Here is a 23,162-nt window from a genome sequence, read left to right on the forward strand (position 1 = left end):
GAAACCAAGCTCTGCACCCCCATTTTCGGACATTCCGGATCCAACGGTGCCACCCTCGAGTCTCTACGAGGTCGGGAAGTGGGTCAACCAGAACCTCGAGGACTCTGGTGCATACCTCGACAGGTTTCGGGAGATAACTTTTGAAGGGATGGTGGTAGAGACTTGAAACCAAGCTCTGCACCCCCATTTTCGGACATTCCGGATCCAACGGTGCCACCATCGAGTCTCTACGACGTCGGGAAGTGGGTCAACCAGAACCTCGAGGACTCTGGTGCATACCTCGACAGGTTTCGGGGGCTAACTTTTGAAGGGATGGTGGTAGAGACTTGAAACCAAGCTCTGCACCCCCATTTCTGGACATTCAGGATCCAACGGTGCCACCCTCGCGTCTCTACGAGGTCGGGAAGTGGGTCAACCAGAACCTTGAAGACTCTGGTGCATACCTCGACGGGTTTTTGGAGGATAACGTTTGAAGGAAAGGTGGTAGAGACGTGAAACTAAGCTCTGCACCCCCATTTTTGGACATTCCGGATCCAAGGGTACCACCATCGAGTCTCTACAAGGTTGGGAAGTGGGTCAACTAGAACCTCGAGGACTCTGGTGCATACCTGGACGGGTTTTTGTGGAATAACTTTTGAAGTGAATGTGGTACAGACTTGAAAGCAGGCTCTGCACCCCCATAACTTTGTCTGCACACACACACACACACACACACACACACACACACACACCCACAACACACATACACACACACACAAGTGAACACATCAGAATGTTAGGTGGCTGTGATGTCATCAAAGGCAACGTGATGACGTCACAGACACTGTGCTTTGATCTAGCATGGGCTCTGTGATGCCATCAGTGTTAGGTTATAACCCTAGCACCATGTCATTATCATACCTCCACTGGTTTTCGGGGGATAACTTTTGAAGGGATGGTGGTAGAGACTTGAAACCAAGCTCTGCACCCCCATTTTCGGACATTCCGGATCCAACGGTGCCACCATCGAGTCTCTACGACCTCGGGAAGTGGGTCAACCAGAACCTCGAGGACTCTGGTGCATACCTCGACAGGTTTCGGGGGATAACTTTTGAAGGGATGGTGGTAGAGACTTGAAACCAAGCTCTGCACCCCCATTTTCGGACATTCCGGATCCAACGGTGCCACCCTCGCGTCTCTACGAGGTCGGGAAGTGGGTCAACCAGAACCTTGAAGACTCTGGTGCATACCTCGACGGGTTTTTGGAGGATAACGTTTGAAGGAAAGGTGGTAGAGACGTGAAACTAAGCTCTGCACCCCCATTTTTGGACATTCCGGATCCAAGGGTACCACCATCGAGTCTCTACAAGGTTGGGAAGTGGGTCAACTAGAACCTCGAGGACTCTGGTGCATACCTCGACGGGTTTTTGTGGAATAACTTTTGAAGTGAATGTGGTACAGACTTGAAAGCAGGCTCTGCACCCCCATAACTTTGTCTGCACACACACACACACTCACACACACACACCCACACCCACAACACACATACACACACACACAAGTGAACACATCAGAATGTTAGGTGGCTGTGATGTCATCAAAGGCAACGTGATGACGTCACAGACACTGTGCTTTGATCTAGCATGGGCTCTGTGATGCCATCAGTGTTAGGTTATAACCCTAGCACCATGTCATTATCATACCTCCACTGGTTTTCGGGGGATAACTTTTGAAGGGATGGTGGTAGAGACTTGAAACCAAGCTCTGCACCCCCATTTTCGGACATTCCGGATCCAACGGTGCCACCCTCGAGTCTCTACGAGGTCGGGAAGTGGGTCAACCAGAACCTCGAGGACTCTGGTGCATACCTCGACAGGTTTCGGGGGATAACTTTTGAAGGGATGGTGGTAGAGACTTGAAACCAAGCTCTGCACCCCCATTTTCGGACATTCCGGATCCAACGGTGCCACCCCCGAGTCTCTACGACGTCGGGAAGTGGGTCAACCAGAACCTCGAGGACTCTGGTGCATACCTCGACAGGTTTCGGGGGATAACTTTTGAAGGGATGGTGGTAGAGACTTGAAACCAAGCTCTGCACCCCCATTTCTGGACATTCCGGATCCAACGGTGCCACCCTCGCGTCTCTACGAGGTCGGGAAGTGGGTCAACCAGAACCTTGAAGACTCTGGTGCATACCTCGACGGGATTTTGGAGGATAACGTTTGAAGGAAAGGTGGTAGAGACGTGAAACTAAGCTCTGCACCCCCATTTTTGGACATTCCGGATCCAAGGGTACCACCATCGAGTCTCTACAAGGTTGGGAAGTGGGTCAACTAGAACCTCGAGGACTCTGGTGCATACCTCGACGGGTTTTTGTGGAATAACTTTTGAAGTGAATGTGGTACAGACTTGAAAGCAGGCTCTGCACCCCCATAACTTTGTCTGCACACACACACACACACACACACACACACCCACACCCACAACACACATACACACACACACAAGTGAACACATCAGAATGTTAGGTGGCTGTGATGTCATCAAAGGCAACGTGATGACGTCACAGACACTGTGCTTTGATCTAGCATGGGCTCTGTGATGCCATCAGTGTTAGGTTATAACCCTAGCACCATGTCATTATCATACCTCCACTGGTTTTCGGGGGATAACTTTTGAAGGGATGGTGGTAGAGACTTGAAACCAAGCTCTGCACCCCCATTTTCGGACATTCCGGATCCAACGGTGCCACCATCGAGTCTCTACGACGTCGGGAAGTGGGTCAACCAGAACCTCGAGGACTCTGGTGCATACCTCGACAGGTTTCGGGGGCTAACTTTTGAAGGGATGGTGGTAGAGACTTGAAACCAAGCTCTGCACCCCCATTTCTGGACATTCAGGATCCAACGGTGCCACCCTCGCGTCTCTACGAGGTCGGGAAGTGGGTCAACCAGAACCTTGAAGACTCTGGTGCATACCTCGACGGGTTTTTGGAGGATAACGTTTGAAGGAAAGGTGGTAGAGACGTGAAACTAAGCTCTGCACCCCCATTTTTGGACATTCCGGATCCAAGGGTACCACCATCGAGTCTCTACAAGGTTGGGAAGTGGGTCAACTAGAACCTCGAGGACTCTGGTGCATACCTGGACGGGTTTTTGTGGAATAACTTTTGAAGTGAATGTGGTACAGACTTGAAAGCAGGCTCTGCACCCCCATAACTTTGTCTGCACACACACACACACACACACACACACACACACCCACAACACACATACACACACACACAAGTGAACACATCAGAATGTTAGGTGGCTGTGATGTCATCAAAGGCAACGTGATGACGTCACAGACACTGTGCTTTGATCTAGCATGGGCTCTGTGATGCCATCAGTGTTAGGTTATAACCCTAGCACCATGTCATTATCATACCTCCACTGGTTTTCGGGGGATAACTTTTGAAGGGATGGTGGTAGAGACTTGAAACCAAGCTCTGCACCCCCATTTTCGGACATTCCGGATCCAACGGTGCCACCCCCGAGTCTCTACGACGTCGGGAAGTGGGTCAACCAGAACCTCGAGGACTCTGGTGCATACCTCGACAGGTTTCGGGGGATAACTTTTGAAGGGATGGTGGTAGAGACTTGAAACCAAGCTCTGCACACCCATTTCTGGACATTCCGGATCCAACGGTGCCACCCTCGCGTCTCTACGAGGTCGGGAAGTGGGTCAACCAGAACCTTGAAGACTCTGGTGCATACCTCGACGGGTTTTTGGAGGATAACGTTTGAAGGAAAGGTGGTAGAGACGTGAAACTAAGCTCTGCACCCCCATTTTTGGACATTCCGGATCCAAGGGTACCACCATCGAGTCTCTACAAGGTTGGGAAGTGGGTCAACTAGAACCTCGAGGACTCTGGTGCATACCTGGACGGGTTTTTGTGGAATAACTTTTGAAGTGAATGTGGTACAGACTTGAAAGCAGGCTCTGCACCCCCATAACTTTGTCTGCACACACACACACACACACACACACACACACACACCCACACCCACAACACACATACACACACACACAAGTGAACACATCAGAATGTTAGGTGGCTGTGATGTCATCAAAGGCAACGTGATGACGTCACAGACACTGTGCTTTGATCTAGCATGGGCTCTGTGATGCCATCAGTGTTAGGTTATAACCCTAGCACCATGTCATTATCATACCTCCACTGGTTTTCGGGGGATAACTTTTGAAGGGATGGTGGTAGAGACTTGAAACCAAGCTCTGCACCCCCATTTTCGGACATTCCGGATCCAACGGTGCCACCCTCGAGTCTCTACGACGTCGGGAAGTGGGTCAACCAGAACCTCGAGGACTCTGGTGCATACCTCGACAGGTTTCGGGGGATAACTTTTGAAGGGATGGTGGTAGAGACTTGAAACCAAGCTCTGCACCCCCATTTTCGGACATTCCGGATCCAACGGTGCCACCCTCGCGTCTCTACGAGGTCGGGAAGTGGGTCAACCAGAACCTTGAAGACTCTGGTGCATACCTCGACGGGTTTTTGGAGGATAACGTTTGAAGGAAAGGTGGTAGAGACGTGAAACTAAGCTCTGCACCCCCATTTTTGGACATTCCGGATCCAAGGGTACCACCATCGAGTCTCTACAAGGTTGGGAAGTTGGTCAACTAGAACCTCGAGGACTCTGGTGCATACCTGGACGGGTTTTTGTGGAATAACTTTTGAAGTGAATGTGGTACAGACTTGAAAGCAGGCTCTGCACCCCCATAACTTTGTCTGCACACACACACACACACACACACACACACCCACACCCACAACACACATACACACACACACAAGTGAACACATCAGAATGTTAGGTGGCTGTGATGTCATCAAAGGCAACGTGATGACGTCACAGACACTGTGCTTTGATCTAGCATGGGCTCTGTGATGCCATCAGTGTTAGGTTATAAACCTAGCACCATGTCATTATCATACCTCCACTGGTTTTCGGGGGATAACTTTTGAAGGGATGGTGGTAGAGACTTGAAACCAAGCTCTGCACCCCCATTTTCGGACATTCCGGATCCAACGGTGCCACCCTCGAGTCTCTACGAGGTCGGGAAGTGGGTCAACCAGAACCTCGAGGACTCTGGTGCATACCTCGACAGGTTTCGGGAGATAACTTTTGAAGGGATGGTGGTAGAGACTTGAAACCAAGCTCTGCACCCCCATTTTCGGACATTCCGGATCCAACGGTGCCACCATCGAGTCTCTACGACGTCGGGAAGTGGGTCAACCAGAACCTCGAGGACTCTGGTGCATACCTCGACAGGTTTCGGGGGCTAACTTTTGAAGGGATGGTGGTAGAGACTTGAAACCAAGCTCTGCACCCCCATTTCTGGACATTCAGGATCCAACGGTGCCACCCTCGCGTCTCTACGAGGTCGGGAAGTGGGTCAACCAGAACCTTGAAGACTCTGGTGCATACCTCGACGGGTTTTTGGAGGATAACGTTTGAAGGAAAGGTGGTAGAGACGTGAAACTAAGCTCTGCACCCCCATTTTTGGACATTCCGGATCCAAGGGTACCACCATCGAGTCTCTACAAGGTTGGGAAGTGGGTCAACTAGAACCTCGAGGACTCTGGTGCATACCTGGACGGGTTTTTGTGGAATAACTTTTGAAGTGAATGTGGTACAGACTTGAAAGCAGGCTCTGCACCCCCATAACTTTGTCTGCACACACACACACACACACACACACACACACACACACACCCACAACACACATACACACACACACAAGTGAACACATCAGAATGTTAGGTGGCTGTGATGTCATCAAAGGCAACGTGATGACGTCACAGACACTGTGCTTTGATCTAGCATGGGCTCTGTGATGCCATCAGTGTTAGGTTATAACCCTAGCACCATGTCATTATCATACCTCCACTGGTTTTCGGGGGATAACTTTTGAAGGGATGGTGGTAGAGACTTGAAACCAAGCTCTGCACCCCCATTTTCGGACATTCCGGATCCAACGGTGCCACCATCGAGTCTCTACGACCTCGGGAAGTGGGTCAACCAGAACCTCGAGGACTCTGGTGCATACCTCGACAGGTTTCGGGGGATAACTTTTGAAGGGATGGTGGTAGAGACTTGAAACCAAGCTCTGCACCCCCATTTTCGGACATTCCGGATCCAACGGTGCCACCCTCGCGTCTCTACGAGGTCGGGAAGTGGGTCAACCAGAACCTTGAAGACTCTGGTGCATACCTCGACGGGTTTTTGGAGGATAACGTTTGAAGGAAAGGTGGTAGAGACGTGAAACTAAGCTCTGCACCCCCATTTTTGGACATTCCGGATCCAAGGGTACCACCATCGAGTCTCTACAAGGTTGGGAAGTGGGTCAACTAGAACCTCGAGGACTCTGGTGCATACCTCGACGGGTTTTTGTGGAATAACTTTTGAAGTGAATGTGGTACAGACTTGAAAGCAGGCTCTGCACCCCCATAACTTTGTCTGCACACACACACACACTCACACACACACACCCACACCCACAACACACATACACACACACACAAGTGAACACATCAGAATGTTAGGTGGCTGTGATGTCATCAAAGGCAACGTGATGACGTCACAGACACTGTGCTTTGATCTAGCATGGGCTCTGTGATGCCATCAGTGTTAGGTTATAACCCTAGCACCATGTCATTATCATACCTCCACTGGTTTTCGGGGGATAACTTTTGAAGGGATGGTGGTAGAGACTTGAAACCAAGCTCTGCACCCCCATTTTCGGACATTCCGGATCCAACGGTGCCACCCTCGAGTCTCTACGAGGTCGGGAAGTGGGTCAACCAGAACCTCGAGGACTCTGGTGCATACCTCGACAGGTTTCGGGGGATAACTTTTGAAGGGATGGTGGTAGAGACTTGAAACCAAGCTCTGCACCCCCATTTTCGGACATTCCGGATCCAACGGTGCCACCCCCGAGTCTCTACGACGTCGGGAAGTGGGTCAACCAGAACCTCGAGGACTCTGGTGCATACCTCGACAGGTTTCGGGGGATAACTTTTGAAGGGATGGTGGTAGAGACTTGAAACCAAGCTCTGCACCCCCATTTCTGGACATTCCGGATCCAACGGTGCCACCCTCGCGTCTCTACGAGGTCGGGAAGTGGGTCAACCAGAACCTTGAAGACTCTGGTGCATACCTCGACGGGTTTTTGGAGGATAACGTTTGAAGGAAAGGTGGTAGAGACGTGAAACTAAGCTCTGCACCCCCATTTTTGGACATTCCGGATCCAAGGGTACCACCATCGAGTCTCTACAAGGTTGGGAAGTGGGTCAACTAGAACCTCGAGGACTCTGGTGCATACCTCGACGGGTTTTTGTGGAATAACTTTTGAAGTGAATGTGGTACAGACTTGAAAGCAGGCTCTGCACCCCCATAACTTTGTCTGCACACACACACACACACACACACACACACCCACACCCACAACACACATACACACACACACAAGTGAACACATCAGAATGTTAGGTGGCTGTGATGTCATCAAAGGCAACGTGATGACGTCACAGACACTGTGCTTTGATCTAGCATGGGCTCTGTGATGCCATCAGTGTTAGGTTATAACCCTAGCACCATGTCATTATCATACCTCCACTGGTTTTCGGGGGATAACTTTTGAAGGGATGGTGGTAGAGACTTGAAACCAAGCTCTGCACCCCCATTTTCGGACATTCCGGATCCAACGGTGCCACCATCGAGTCTCTACGACGTCGGGAAGTGGGTCAACCAGAACCTCGAGGACTCTGGTGCATACCTCGACAGGTTTCGGGGGCTAACTTTTGAAGGGATGGTGGTAGAGACTTGAAACCAAGCTCTGCACCCCCATTTCTGGACATTCAGGATCCAACGGTGCCACCCTCGCGTCTCTACGAGGTCGGGAAGTGGGTCAACCAGAACCTTGAAGACTCTGGTGCATACCTCGACGGGTTTTTGGAGGATAACGTTTGAAGGAAAGGTGGTAGAGACGTGAAACTAAGCTCTGCACCCCCATTTTTGGACATTCCGGATCCAAGGGTACCACCATCGAGTCTCTACAAGGTTGGGAAGTGGGTCAACTAGAACCTCGAGGACTCTGGTGCATACCTGGACGGGTTTTTGTGGAATAACTTTTGAAGTGAATGTGGTACAGACTTGAAAGCAGGCTCTGCACCCCCATAACTTTGTCTGCACACACACACACACACACACACACACACACACCCACAACACACATACACACACACACAAGTGAACACATCAGAATGTTAGGTGGCTGTGATGTCATCAAAGGCAACGTGATGACGTCACAGACACTGTGCTTTGATCTAGCATGGGCTCTGTGATGCCATCAGTGTTAGGTTATAACCCTAGCACCATGTCATTATCATACCTCCACTGGTTTTCGGGGGATAACTTTTGAAGGGATGGTGGTAGAGACTTGAAACCAAGCTCTGCACCCCCATTTTCGGACATTCCGGATCCAACGGTGCCACCATCGAGTCTCTACGACCTCGGGAAGTGGGTCAACCAGAACCTCGAGGACTCTGGTGCATACCTCGACAGGTTTCGGGGGATAACTTTTGAAGGGATGGTGGTAGAGACTTGAAACCAAGCTCTGCACCCCCATTTTCGGACATTCCGGATCCAACGGTGCCACCCTCGCGTCTCTACGAGGTCGGGAAGTGGGTCAACCAGAACCTTGAAGACTCTGGTGCATACCTCGACGGGTTTTTGGAGGATAACGTTTGAAGGAAAGGTGGTAGAGACGTGAAACTAAGCTCTGCACCCCCATTTTTGGACATTCCGGATCCAAGGGTACCACCATCGAGTCTCTACAAGGTTGGGAAGTGGGTCAACTAGAACCTCGAGGACTCTGGTGCATACCTCGACGGGTTTTTGTGGAATAACTTTTGAAGTGAATGTGGTACAGACTTGAAAGCAGGCTCTGCACCCCCATAACTTTGTCTGCACACACACACACACTCACACACACACACCCACACCCACAACACACATACACACACACACAAGTGAACACATCAGAATGTTAGGTGGCTGTGATGTCATCAAAGGCAACGTGATGACGTCACAGACACTGTGCTTTGATCTAGCATGGGCTCTGTGATGCCATCAGTGTTAGGTTATAACCCTAGCACCATGTCATTATCATACCTCCACTGGTTTTCGGGGGATAACTTTTGAAGGGATGGTGGTAGAGACTTGAAACCAAGCTCTGCACCCCCATTTTCGGACATTCCGGATCCAACGGTGCCACCCTCGAGTCTCTACGAGGTCGGGAAGTGGGTCAACCAGAACCTCGAGGACTCTGGTGCATACCTCGACAGGTTTCGGGGGATAACTTTTGAAGGGATGGTGGTAGAGACTTGAAACCAAGCTCTGCACCCCCATTTTCGGACATTCCGGATCCAACGGTGCCACCCCCGAGTCTCTACGACGTCGGGAAGTGGGTCAACCAGAACCTCGAGGACTCTGGTGCATACCTCGACAGGTTTCGGGGGATAACTTTTGAAGGGATGGTGGTAGAGACTTGAAACCAAGCTCTGCACCCCCATTTCTGGACATTCCGGATCCAACGGTGCCACCCTCGCGTCTCTACGAGGTCGGGAAGTGGGTCAACCAGAACCTTGAAGACTCTGGTGCATACCTCGACGGGTTTTTGGAGGATAACGTTTGAAGGAAAGGTGGTAGAGACGTGAAACTAAGCTCTGCACCCCCATTTTTGGACATTCCGGATCCAAGGGTACCACCATCGAGTCTCTACAAGGTTGGGAAGTGGGTCAACTAGAACCTCGAGGACTCTGGTGCATACCTCGACGGGTTTTTGTGGAATAACTTTTGAAGTGAATGTGGTACAGACTTGAAAGCAGGCTCTGCACCCCCATAACTTTGTCTGCACACACACACACACACACACACACACACCCACACCCACAACACACATACACACACACACAAGTGAACACATCAGAATGTTAGGTGGCTGTGATGTCATCAAAGGCAACGTGATGACGTCACAGACACTGTGCTTTGATCTAGCATGGGCTCTGTGATGCCATCAGTGTTAGGTTATAACCCTAGCACCATGTCATTATCATACCTCCACTGGTTTTCGGGGGATAACTTTTGAAGGGATGGTGGTAGAGACTTGAAACCAAGCTCTGCACCCCCATTTTCGGACATTCCGGATCCAACGGTGCCACCCTCGAGTCTCTACGACGTCGGGAAGTGGGTCAACCAGAACCTCGAGGACTCTGGTGCATACCTCGACAGGTTTCGGGGGATAACTTTTGAAGGGATGGTGGTAGAGACTTGAAACCAAGCTCTGCACCCCCATTTTCGGACATTCCGGATCCAACGGTGCCACCCTCGCGTCTCTACGAGGTCGGGAAGTGGGTCAACCAGAACCTTGAAGACTCTGGTGCATACCTCGACGGGTTTTTGGAGGATAACGTTTGAAGGAAAGGTGGTAGAGACGTGAAACTAAGCTCTGCACCCCCATTTTTGGACATTCCGGATCCAAGGGTACCACCATCGAGTCTCTACAAGGTTGGGAAGTTGGTCAACTAGAACCTCGAGGACTCTGGTGCATACCTGGACGGGTTTTTGTGGAATAACTTTTGAAGTGAATGTGGTACAGACTTGAAAGCAGGCTCTGCACCCCCATAACTTTGTCTGCACACACACACACACACACACACACACACCCACACCCACAACACACATACACACACACACAAGTGAACACATCAGAATGTTAGGTGGCTGTGATGTCATCAAAGGCAACGTGATGACGTCACAGACACTGTGCTTTGATCTAGCATGGGCTCTGTGATGCCATCAGTGTTAGGTTATAAACCTAGCACCATGTCATTATCATACCTCCACTGGTTTTCGGGGGATAACTTTTGAAGGGATGGTGGTAGAGACTTGAAACCAAGCTCTGCACCCCCATTTTCGGACATTCCGGATCCAACGGTGCCACCCTCGAGTCTCTACGAGGTCGGGAAGTGGGTCAACCAGAACCTCGAGGACTCTGGTGCATACCTCGACAGGTTTCGGGAGATAACTTTTGAAGGGATGGTGGTAGAGACTTGAAACCAAGCTCTGCACCCCCATTTTCGGACATTCCGGATCCAACGGTGCCACCATCGAGTCTCTACGACGTCGGGAAGTGGGTCAACCAGAACCTCGAGGACTCTGGTGCATACCTCGACAGGTTTCGGGGGCTAACTTTTGAAGGGATGGTGGTAGAGACTTGAAACCAAGCTCTGCACCCCCATTTCTGGACATTCAGGATCCAACGGTGCCACCCTCGCGTCTCTACGAGGTCGGGAAGTGGGTCAACCAGAACCTTGAAGACTCTGGTGCATACCTCGACGGGTTTTTGGAGGATAACGTTTGAAGGAAAGGTGGTAGAGACGTGAAACTAAGCTCTGCACCCCCATTTTTGGACATTCCGGATCCAAGGGTACCACCACCGAGTCTCTACAAGGTTGGGAAGTGGGTCAACTAGAACCTCGAGGACTCTGGTGCATACCTGGACGGGTTTTTGTGGAATAACTTTTGAAGTGAATGTGGTACAGACTTGAAAGCAGGCTCTGCACCCCCATAACTTTGTCTGCACACACACACACACACACACACACACACACACACACCCACAACACACATACACACACACACAAGTGAACACATCAGAATGTTAGGTGGCTGTGATGTCATCAAAGGCAACGTGATGACGTCACAGACACTGTGCTTTGATCTAGCATGGGCTCTGTGATGCCATCAGTGTTAGGTTATAACCCTAGCACCATGTCATTATCATACCTCCACTGGTTTTCGGGGGATCACTTTTGAAGGGATGGTGGTAGAGACTTGAAACCAAGCTCTGCACCCCCATTTTCGGACATTCCGGATCCAACGGTGCCACCATCGAGTCTCTACGACCTCGGGAAGTGGGTCAACCAGAACCTCGAGGACTCTGGTGCATACCTCGACAGGTTTCGGGGGATAACTTTTGAAGGGATGGTGGTAGAGACTTGAAACCAAGCTCTGCACCCCCATTTTCGGACATTCCGGATCCAACGGTGCCACCCTCGCGTCTCTACGAGGTCGGGAAGTGGGTCAACCAGAACCTTGAAGACTCTGGTGCATACCTCGACGGGTTTTTGGAGGATAACGTTTGAAGGAAAGGTGGTAGAGACGTGAAACTAAGCTCTGCACCCCCATTTTTGGACATTCCGGATCCAAGGGTACCACCATCGAGTCTCTACAAGGTTGGGAAGTGGGTCAACTAGAACCTCGAGGACTCTGGTGCATACCTCGACGGGTTTTTGTGGAATAACTTTTGAAGTGAATGTGGTACAGACTTGAAAGCAGGCTCTGCACCCCCATAACTTTGTCTGCACACACACACACACACACACACACACACCCACACCCACAACACACATACACACACACACAAGTGAACACATCAGAATGTTAGGTGGCTGTGATGTCATCAAAGGCAACGTGATGACGTCACAGACACTGTGCTTTGATCTAGCATGGGCTCTGTGATGCCATCAGTGTTAGGTTATAAACCTAGCACCATGTCATTATCATACCTCCACTGGTTTTCGGGGGATAACTTTTGAAGGGATGGTGGTAGAGACTTGAAACCAAGCTCTGCACCCCCATTTTCGGACATTCCGGATCCAACGGTGCCACCCTCGAGTCTCTACGAGGTCGGGAAGTGGGTCAACCAGAACCTCGAGGACTCTGGTGCATACCTCGACAGGTTTTGGGGGATAACTTTTGAAGGGATGGTGGTAGAGACTTGAAACCAAGCTCTGCACCCCCATTTTCGGACATTCCGGATCCAACGGTGCCACCCCCGAGTCTCTACGACGTCGGGAAGTGGGTCAACCAGAACCTCGAGGACTCTGGTGCATACCTCGACAGGTTTCGGGGGATAACTTTTGAAGGGATGGTGGTAGAGACTTGAAACCAAGCTCTGCACCCCCATTTCTGGACATTCCGGATCCAACGGTGCCATCCTAGCGTCTCTACGAGGTCGGGAAGTGGGTCAACCAGAACCTTGAAGACTCTGGTGCATACCTCGACGGGTTTTTGGAGGATAACGTTTGAAGGAAAGGTGGTAGAGACGTGAAACTAAGCTCTGCACCCCCATTTTTGGACATTCCGGATCCAAGGGTACCACCATCGAGTCTCTACAAGGTTGGGAAGTGGGTCAACTAGAACCTCGAGGACTCTGGTGCATACCTGGACGGGTTTTTGTGGAATAACTTTTGAAGTGAATGTGGTACAGACTTGAAAGCAGGCTCTGCACCCCCATAACTTTGTCTGCACACACACACACACACACACACACACACACACCCACACCCACAACACACATACACACACACACAAGTGAACACATCAGAATGTTAGGTGGCTGTGATGTCATCAAAGGCAACGTGATGACGTCACAGACACTGTGCTTTGATCTAGCATGGGCTCTGTGATGCCATCAGTGTTAGGTTATAAACCTAGCACCATGTCATTATCATACCTCCACTGGTTTTCGGGGGATAACTTTTGAAGGGATGGTGGTAGAGACTTGAAACCAAGCTCTGCACCCCCATTTTCGGACATTCCGGATCCAACGGTGCCACCCTCGAGTCTCTACGAGGTCGGGAAGTGGGTCAACCAGAACCTCGAGGACTCTGGTGCATACCTCGACAGGTTTCGGGAGATAACTTTTGAAGGGATGGTGGTAGAGACTTGAAACCAAGCTCTGCACCCCCATTTTCGGACATTCCGGATCCAACGGTGCCACCATCGAGTCTCTACGACGTCGGGAAGTGGGTCAACCAGAACCTCGAGGACTCTGGTGCATACCTCGACAGGTTTCGGGGGCTAACTTTTGAAGGGATGGTGGTAGAGACTTGAAACCAAGCTCTGCACCCCCATTTCTGGACATTCAGGATCCAACGGTGCCACCCTCGCGTCTCTACGAGGTCGGGAAGTGGGTCAACCAGAACCTTGAAGACTCTGGTGCATACCTCGACGGGTTTTTGGAGGATAACGTTTGAAGGAAAGGTGGTAGAGACGTGAAACTAAGCTCTGCACCCCCATTTTTGGACATTCCGGATCCAAGGGTACCACCATCGAGTCTCTACAAGGTTGGGAAGTGGGTCAACTAGAACCTCGAGGACTCTGGTGCATACCTGGACGGGTTTTTGTGGAATAACTTTTGAAGTGAATGTGGTACAGACTTGAAAGCAGGCTCTGCACCCCCATAACTTTGTCTGCACACACACACACACACACACACACACACACACACACCCACAACACACATACACACACACACAAGTGAACACATCAGAATGTTAGGTGGCTGTGATGTCATCAAAGGCAACGTGATGACGTCACAGACACTGTGCTTTGATCTAGCATGGGCTCTGTGATGCCATCAGTGTTAGGTTATAACCCTAGCACCATGTCATTATCATACCTCCACTGGTTTTCGGGGGATCACTTTTGAAGGGATGGTGGTAGAGACTTGAAACCAAGCTCTGCACCCCCATTTTCGGACATTCCGGATCCAACGGTGCCACCATCGAGTCTCTACGACCTCGGGAAGTGGGTCAACCAGAACCTCGAGGACTCTGGTGCATACCTCGACAGGTTTCGGGGGATAACTTTTGAAGGGATGGTGGTAGAGACTTGAAACCAAGCTCTGCACCCCCATTTTCGGACATTCCGGATCCAACGGTGCCACCCTCGCGTCTCTACGAGGTCGGGAAGTGGGTCAACCAGAACCTTGAAGACTCTGGTGCATACCTCGACGGGTTTTTGGAGGATAACGTTTGAAGGAAAGGTGGTAGAGACGTGAAACTAAGCTCTGCACCCCCATTTTTGGACATTCCGGATCCAAGGGTACCACCATCGAGTCTCTACAAGGTTGGGAAGTGGGTCAACTAGAACCTCGAGGACTCTGGTGCATACCTGGACGGGTTTTTGTGGAATAACTTTTGAAGTGAATGTGGTACAGACTTGAAAGCAGGCTCTGCACCCCCATAACTTTGTCTGCACACACACACACACACACACACACACACACACACACACCCACAACACACATACACACACACACAAGTGAACACATCAGAATGTTAGGTGGCTGTGATGTCATCAAAGGCAACGTGATGACGTCACAGACACTGTGCTTTGATCTAGCATGGGCTCTGTGATGCCATCAGTGTTAGGTTATAAACCTAGCACCATGTCATTATCATACCTCCACTGGTTTTCGGGGGATAACTTTTGAAGGGATGGTGGTAGAGACTTGAAACCAAGCTCTGCACCCCCATTTTCGGACATTCCGGATCCAACGGTGCCACCCTCGAGTCTCTACGAGGTCGGGAAGTGGGTCAACCAGAACCTCGAGGACTCTGGTGCATACCTCGACAGGTTTCGGGAGATAACTTTTGAAGGGATGGTGGTAGAGACTTGAAACCAAGCTCTGCACCCCCATTTTCGGACATTCCGGATCCAACGGTGCCACCATCGAGTCTCTACGACGTCGGGAAGTGGGTCAACAAGAACCTCGAGGACTCTGGTGCATACCTCGACAGGTTTCGGGGGCTAACTTTTGAAGGGATGGTGGTAGAGACTTGAAACCAAGCTCTGCACCCCCATTTCTGGACATTCCGGATCCAACGGTGCCACCCTCGCGTCTCTACGAGGTCGGGAAGTGGGTCAACCAGAACCTTGAAGACTCTGGTGCATACCTCGACGGGTTTTTGGAGGATAACGTTTGAAGGAAAGGTGGTAGAGACGTGAAACTAAGCTCTGCACCCCCATTTTTGGACATTCCGGATCCAAGGGTACCACCATCGAGTCTCTACAAGGTTGGGAAGTGGGTCAACTAGAACCTCGAGGACTCTGGTGCATACCTGGACGGGTTTTTGTGGAATAACTTTTGAAGTGAATGTGGTACAGACTTGAAAGCAGGCTCTGCACCCCCATAACTTTGTCTGCACACACACACACACACACACACACACACACACACACCCACAACACACATACACACACACACAAGTGAACACATCAGAATGTTAGGTGGCTGTGATGTCATCAAAGGCAACGTGATGACGTCACAGACACTGTGCTTTGATCTAGCATGGGCTCTGTGATGCCATCAGTGTTAGGTTATAACCCTAGCACCATGTCATTATCATACCTCCACTGGTTTTCGGGGGATAACTTTTGAAGGGATGGTGGTAGAGACTTGAAACCAAGCTCTGCACCCCCATTTTCGGACATTCCGGATCCAACGGTGCCACCCTCGAGTCTCTACGAGGTCGGGAAGTGGGTCAACCAGAACCTCGAGGACTCTGGTGCATACCTCGACAGGTTTTGGGGGATAACTTTTGAAGGGATGGTGGTAGAGACTTGAAACCAAGCTCTGCACGCCCATTTTCGGACATTCCGGATCCAACGGTGCCACCCCCGAGTCTCTACGACGTCGGGAAGTGGGTCAACCAGAACCTCGAGGACTCTGGTGCATACCTCGACAGGTTTCGGGGGATAACTTTTGAAGGGATGGTGGTAGAGACTTGAAACCAAGCTCTGCACCCCCATTTCTGGACATTCCGGATCCAACGGTGCCACCCTCGCGTCTCTACGAGGTCGGGAAGTGGGTCAACCAGAACCTTGAAGACTCTGGTGCATACCTCGACGGGTTTTTGGAGGATAACGTTTGAAGGAAAGGTGGTAGAGACGTGAAACTAAGCTCTGCACCCCCATTTTTGGACATTCCGGATCCAACGGTGCCACCCTCGAGTCTCTACGAGGTCGGGAAGTGGGTCAACCAGAACCTCGAGGACTCTGGTGCATACCTCGACAGGTTTCGGGAGATAACTTTTGAAGGGATGGTGGTAGAGACTTGAAACCAAGCTCTGCACCCCCATTTTCGGACATTCCGGATCCAACGGTGCCACCATCAAGTCTCTACGACGTCGGGAAGTGGGTCAACAAGAACCTCGAGGACTCTGGTGCATACCTCGACAGGTTTCGGGGGCTAACTTTTGAAGGGATGGTGGTAGAGACTTGAAACCAAGCTCTGCACCCCTATTTCTGGACATTCCGGATCCAACGGTGCCACCCTCGCGTCTCTACGAGGTCGGGAAGTGGGTCAACCAGAACCTTGAAGACTCTGGTGCATACCTCGACGGGTTTTTGGAGGATAACGTTTGAAGGAAAGGTGGTAGAGACGTGAAACTAAGCTCTGCACCCCCATTTTTGGACATTCCGGATCCAAGGGTACCACCATCGAGTCTCTACAAGGTTGGGAAGTGGGTCAACTAGAACCTCGAGGACTCTGGTGCATACCTGGACGGGTTTTTGTGGAATAACTTTTGAAGTGAATGTGGTACAGACTTGAAAGCAGGCTCTGCACCCCCATAACTTTGTCTGCACACACACACACACACACACACACACACACACACACACACACACACACCCACAACACACATACACACACACACAAGTGAACACATCAGAATGTTAGGTGGCTGTGATGTCATCAAAGGCAACGTGATGACGTCACAGACACTGTGCTTTGATCTAGCATGGGCTCTGTGATGCCATCAGTGTTAGGTTATAACCCTAGCACCATGTCATTATCATACCTCCACTGGTTTTCGGGGGATAACTTTTGAAGGGATGGTGGTAGAGACTTGAAACCAAGCTCTGCACCCCCATTTTCGGACATTCCGGATCCAACGGTGCCACCCTCGAGTCTCTACGAGGTCGGGAAGTGGGTCAACCAGAACCTCGAGGACTCTGGTGCATACCTCGACAGGTTTTGGCGGATAACTTTTGAAGGGATGGTGGTAGAGACTTGAAACCAAGCTCTGCACCCCCATTTTCGGACATTCCGGATCCAACGGTTCCACCCCTGAGTCTCTACGACGTCGGGAAGTGGGTCAACCAGAACCTCGAGGACTCTGGTGCATACCTCGACAGGTTTCGGGGGATAACTTTTGAAGGGATGGTGGTAGAGACTTGAAACCAAGCTCTGCACCCCCATTTCTGGACATTCCGGATCCAACGGTGCCACCCTCGCGTCTCTACGAGGTCGGGAAGTGGGTCAACCAGAACCTTGAAGACTCTGGTGCATACCTCGACGGGTTTTTGGAGGATAACGTTTGAAGGAAAGGTGGTAGAGACGTGAAACTAAGCTCTGCACCCCCATTTTTGGACATTCCGGATCCAAGGGTACCACCATCGAGTCTCTACAAGGTTGGGAAGTGGGTCAACTAGAACCTCGAGGACTCTGGTGCATACCTGGACGGGTTTTTGTGGAATAACTTTTGAAGTGAATGTGGTACAGACTTGAAAGCAGGCTCTGCACCCCCATAACTTTGTCTGCACACACACACACACACACACACACACACACACACACCCACACCCACAACACACATACACACACACACAAGTGAACACATCAGAATGTTAGGTGGCTGTGATGTCATCAAAGGCAACGTGATGACGTCACAGACACTGTGCTTTGATCTAGCATGGGCTCTGTGATGCCATCAGTGTTAGGTTATAACCCTAGCACCATGTCATTATCATACCTCCACTGGTTTTCGGGGGATAACTTTTGAAGGGATGGTGGTAGAGACTTGAAACCAAGCTCTGCACCCCCATTTTCGGACATTCCGGATCCAACGGTGCCACCCTCGAGTCTCTACGAGGTCGGGAAGTGGGTCAACCAGAACCTCGAGGACTCTGGTGCATACCTCGACAGGTTTCGGGAGATAACTTTTGAAGGGATGGTGGTAGAGACTTGAAACCAAGCTCTGCACCCCCATTTTCGGACATTCCGGATCCAACGGTGCCACCATCGAGTCTCTACGACGTCGGGAAGTGGGTCAACCAGAACCTCGAGGACTCTGGTGCATACCTCGACAGGTTTCGGGGGCTAACTTTTGAAGGGATGGTGGTAGAGACTTGAAACCAAGCTCTGCACCCCCATTTCTGGACATTCAGGATCCAACGGTGCCACCCTCGCGTCTCTACGAGGTCGGGAAGTGGGTCAACCAGAACCTTGAAGACTCTGGTGCATACCTCGACGGGTTTTTGGAGGATAACGTTTGAAGGAAAGGTGGTAGAGACGTGAAACTAAGCTCTGCACCCCCATTTTTGGACATTCCGGATCCAAGGGTACCACCATCGAGTCTCTACAAGGTTGGGAAGTGGGTCAACTAGAACCTCGAGGACTCTGGTGCATACCTGGACGGGTTTTTGTGGAATAACTTTTGAAGTGAATGTGGTACAGACTTGAAAGCAGGCTCTGCACCCCCATAACTTTGTCTGCACACACACACACACACACACACACACACACACACCCACACCCACAACACACATACACACACACACAAGTGAACACATCAGAATGTTAGGTGGCTGTGATGTCATCAAAGGCAACGTGATGACGTCACAGACACTGTGCTTTGATCTAGCATGGGCTCTGTGATGCCATCAGTGTTAGGTTATAACCCTAGCACCATGTCATTATCATACCTCCACTGGTTTTCGGGGGATAACTTTTGAAGGGATGGTGGTAGAGACTTGAAACCAAGCTCTGCACCCCCATTTTCGGACATTCCGGATCCAACGGTGCCACCATCGAGTCTCTACGACCTCGGGAAGTGGGTCAACCAGAACCTCGAGGACTCTGGTGCATACCTCGACAGGTTTCGGGGGATAACTTTTGAAGGGATGGTGGTAGAGACTTGAAACCAAGCTCTGCACCCCCATTTTCGGACATTCCGGATCCAACGGTGCCACCCTCGCGTCTCTACGAGGTCGGGAAGTGGGTCAACCAGAACCTTGAAGACTCTGGTGCATACCTCGACGGGTTTTTGGAGGATAACGTTTGAAGGAAAGGTGGTAGAGACGTGAAACTAAGCTCTGCACCCCCATTTTTGGACATTCCGGATCCAAGGGTACCACCATCGAGTCTCTACAAGGTTGGGAAGTGGGTCAACTAGAACCTCGAGGACTCTGGTGCATACCTGGACGGGTTTTTGTGGAATAACTTTTGAAGTGAATGTGGTACAGACTTGAAAGCAGGCTCTGCACCCCCATAACTTTGTCTGCACACACACACACACACACACACACACACACACCCACACCCACAACACACATACACACACACACAAGTGAACACATCAGAATGTTAGGTGGCTGTGATGTCATCAAAGGCAACGTGATGACGTCACAGACACTGTGCTTTGATCTAGCATGGGCTCTGTGATGCCATCAGTGTTAGGTTATAACCCTAGCACCATGTCATTATCATACCTCCACTGGTTTTCGGGGGATAACTTTTGAAGGGATGGTGGTAGAGACTTGAAACCAAGCTCTGCACCCCCATTTTCGGACATTCCGGATCCAACGGTGCCACCCTCGAGTCTCTACGACGTCGGGAAGTGGGTCAACCAGAACCTCGAGGACTCTGGTGCATACCTCGACAGGTTTCGGGGGATAACTTTTGAAGGGATGGTGGTAGAGACTTGAAACCAAGCTCTGCACCCCCATTTTCGGACATTCCGGATCCAACGGTGCCACCCTCGCGTCTCTACGAGGTCGGGAAGTGGGTCAACCAGAACCTTGAAGACTCTGGTGCATACCTCGACGGGTTTTTGGAGGATAACGTTTGAAGGAAAGGTGGTAGAGACGTGAAACTAAGCTCTGCACCCCCATTTTTGGACATTCCGGATCCAAGGGTACCACCATCGAGTCTCTACAAGGTTGGGAAGTGGGTCAACTAGAACCTCGAGGACTCTGGTGCATACCTGGACGGGTTTTTGTGGAATAACTTTTGAAGTGAATGTGGTACAGACTTGAAAGCAGGCTCTGCACCCCCATAACTTTGTCTGCACACACACACACACACACACACACACACCCACACCCACAACACACATACACACACACACAAGTGAACACATCAGAATGTTAGGTGGCTGTGATGTCATCAAAGGCAACGTGATGACGTCACAGACACTGTGCTTTGATCTAGCATGGGCTCTGTGATGCCATCAGTGTTAGGTTATAAACCTAGCACCATGTCATTATCATACCTCCACTGGTTTTCGGGGGATAACTTTTGAAGGGATGGTGGTAGAGACTTGAAACCAAGCTCTGCACCCCCATTTTCGGACATTCCGGATCCAACGGTGCCACCCTCGAGTCTCTACGAGGTCGGGAAGTGGGTCAACCAGAACCTCGAGGACTCTGGTGCATACCTCGACAGGTTTCGGGAGATAACTTTTGAAGGGATGGTGGTAGAGACTTGAAACCAAGCTCTGCACCCCCATTTTCGGACATTCCGGATCCAACGGTGCCACCATCGAGTCTCTACGACGTCGGGAAGTGGGTCAACAAGAACCTCGAGGACTCTGGTGCATACCTCGACAGGTTTCGGGGGCTAACTTTTGAAGGGATGGTGGTAGAGACTTGAAACCAAGCTCTGCACCCCCATTTCTGGACATTCCGGATCCAACGGTGCCACCCTCGCGTCTCTACGAGGTCGGGAAGTGGGTCAACCAGAACCTTGAAGACTCTGATGCATACCTCGACAGGTTTTTGGAGGATAACGTTTGAAGGAAAGGTGGTAGAGACGTGAAACTAAGCTCTGCACCCCCATTTTTGGACATTCCGGATCCAAGGGTACCACCATCGAGTCTCTACAAGGTTGGGAAGTGGGTCAACTAGAACCTCGAGGACTCTGGTGCATACCTGGACGGGTTTTTGTGGAATAACTTTTGAAGTGAATGTGGTACAGACTTGAAAGCAGGCTCTGCACCCCCATAACTTTGTCTGCACACACACACACACACACACACACACACACACACACACCCACAACACACATACACACACACACAAGTGAACACATCAGAATGTTAGGTGGCTGTGATGTCATCAAAGGCAACGTGATGACGTCACAGACACTGTGCTTTGATCTAGCATGGGCTCTGTGATGCCATCAGTGTTAGGTTATAACCCTAGCACCATGTCATTATCATACCTCCACTGGTTTTCGGGGGATAACTTTTGAAGGGATGGTGGTAGAGACTTGAAACCAAGCTCTGCACCCCCATTTTCGGACATTCCGGATCCAACGGTGCCACCATCGAGTCTCTACGACCTCGGGAAGTGGGTCAACCAGAACCTCGAGGACTCTGGTGCATACCTCGACAGGTTTCGGGGGATAACTTTTGAAGGGATGGTGGTAGAGACTTGAAACCAAGCTCTGCACCCCCATTTTCGGACATTCCGGATCCAACGGTGCCACCCTCGCGTCTCTACGAGGTCGGGAAGTGGGTCAACCAGAACCTTGAAGACTCTGGTGCATACCTCGACGGGTTTTTGGAGGATAACGTTTGAAGGAAAGGTGGTAGAGACGTGAAACTAAGCTCTGCACCCCCATTTTTGGACATTCCGGATCCAAGGGTACCACCATCGAGTCTCTACAAGGTTGGGAAGTGGGTCAACTAGAACCTCGAGGACTCTGGTGCATACCTGGACGGGTTTTTGTGGAATAACTTTTGAAGTGAATGTGGTACAGACTTGAAAGCAGGCTCTGCACCCCCATAACTTTGTCTGCACACACACACACACACACACACACACACCCACACCCACAACACACATACACACACACACAAGTGAACACATCAGAATGTTAGGTGGCTGTGATGTCATCAAAGGCAACGTGATGACGTCACAGACACTGTGCTTTGATCTAGCATGGGCTCTGTGATGCCATCAGTGTTAGGTTATAAACCTAGCACCATGTCATTATCATACCTCCACTGGTTTTCGGGGGATAACTTTTGAAGGGATGGTGGTAGAGACTTGAAACCAAGCTCTGCACCCCCATTTTCGGACATTCCGGATCCAACGGTGCCACCCTCGAGTCTCTACGAGGTCGGGAAGTGGGTCAACCAGAACCTCGAGGACTCTGGTGCATACCTCGACAGGTTTCGGGAGATAACTTTTGAA

Source organism: Lutjanus erythropterus, chromosome 17 (assembly GCF_056507025.1).
Source record: "Lutjanus erythropterus isolate fLutEry1 chromosome 17, fLutEry1.hap2, whole genome shotgun sequence".
Lineage (NCBI taxonomy): Eukaryota > Metazoa > Chordata > Actinopteri > Lutjaniformes > Lutjanidae > Lutjanus > Lutjanus erythropterus.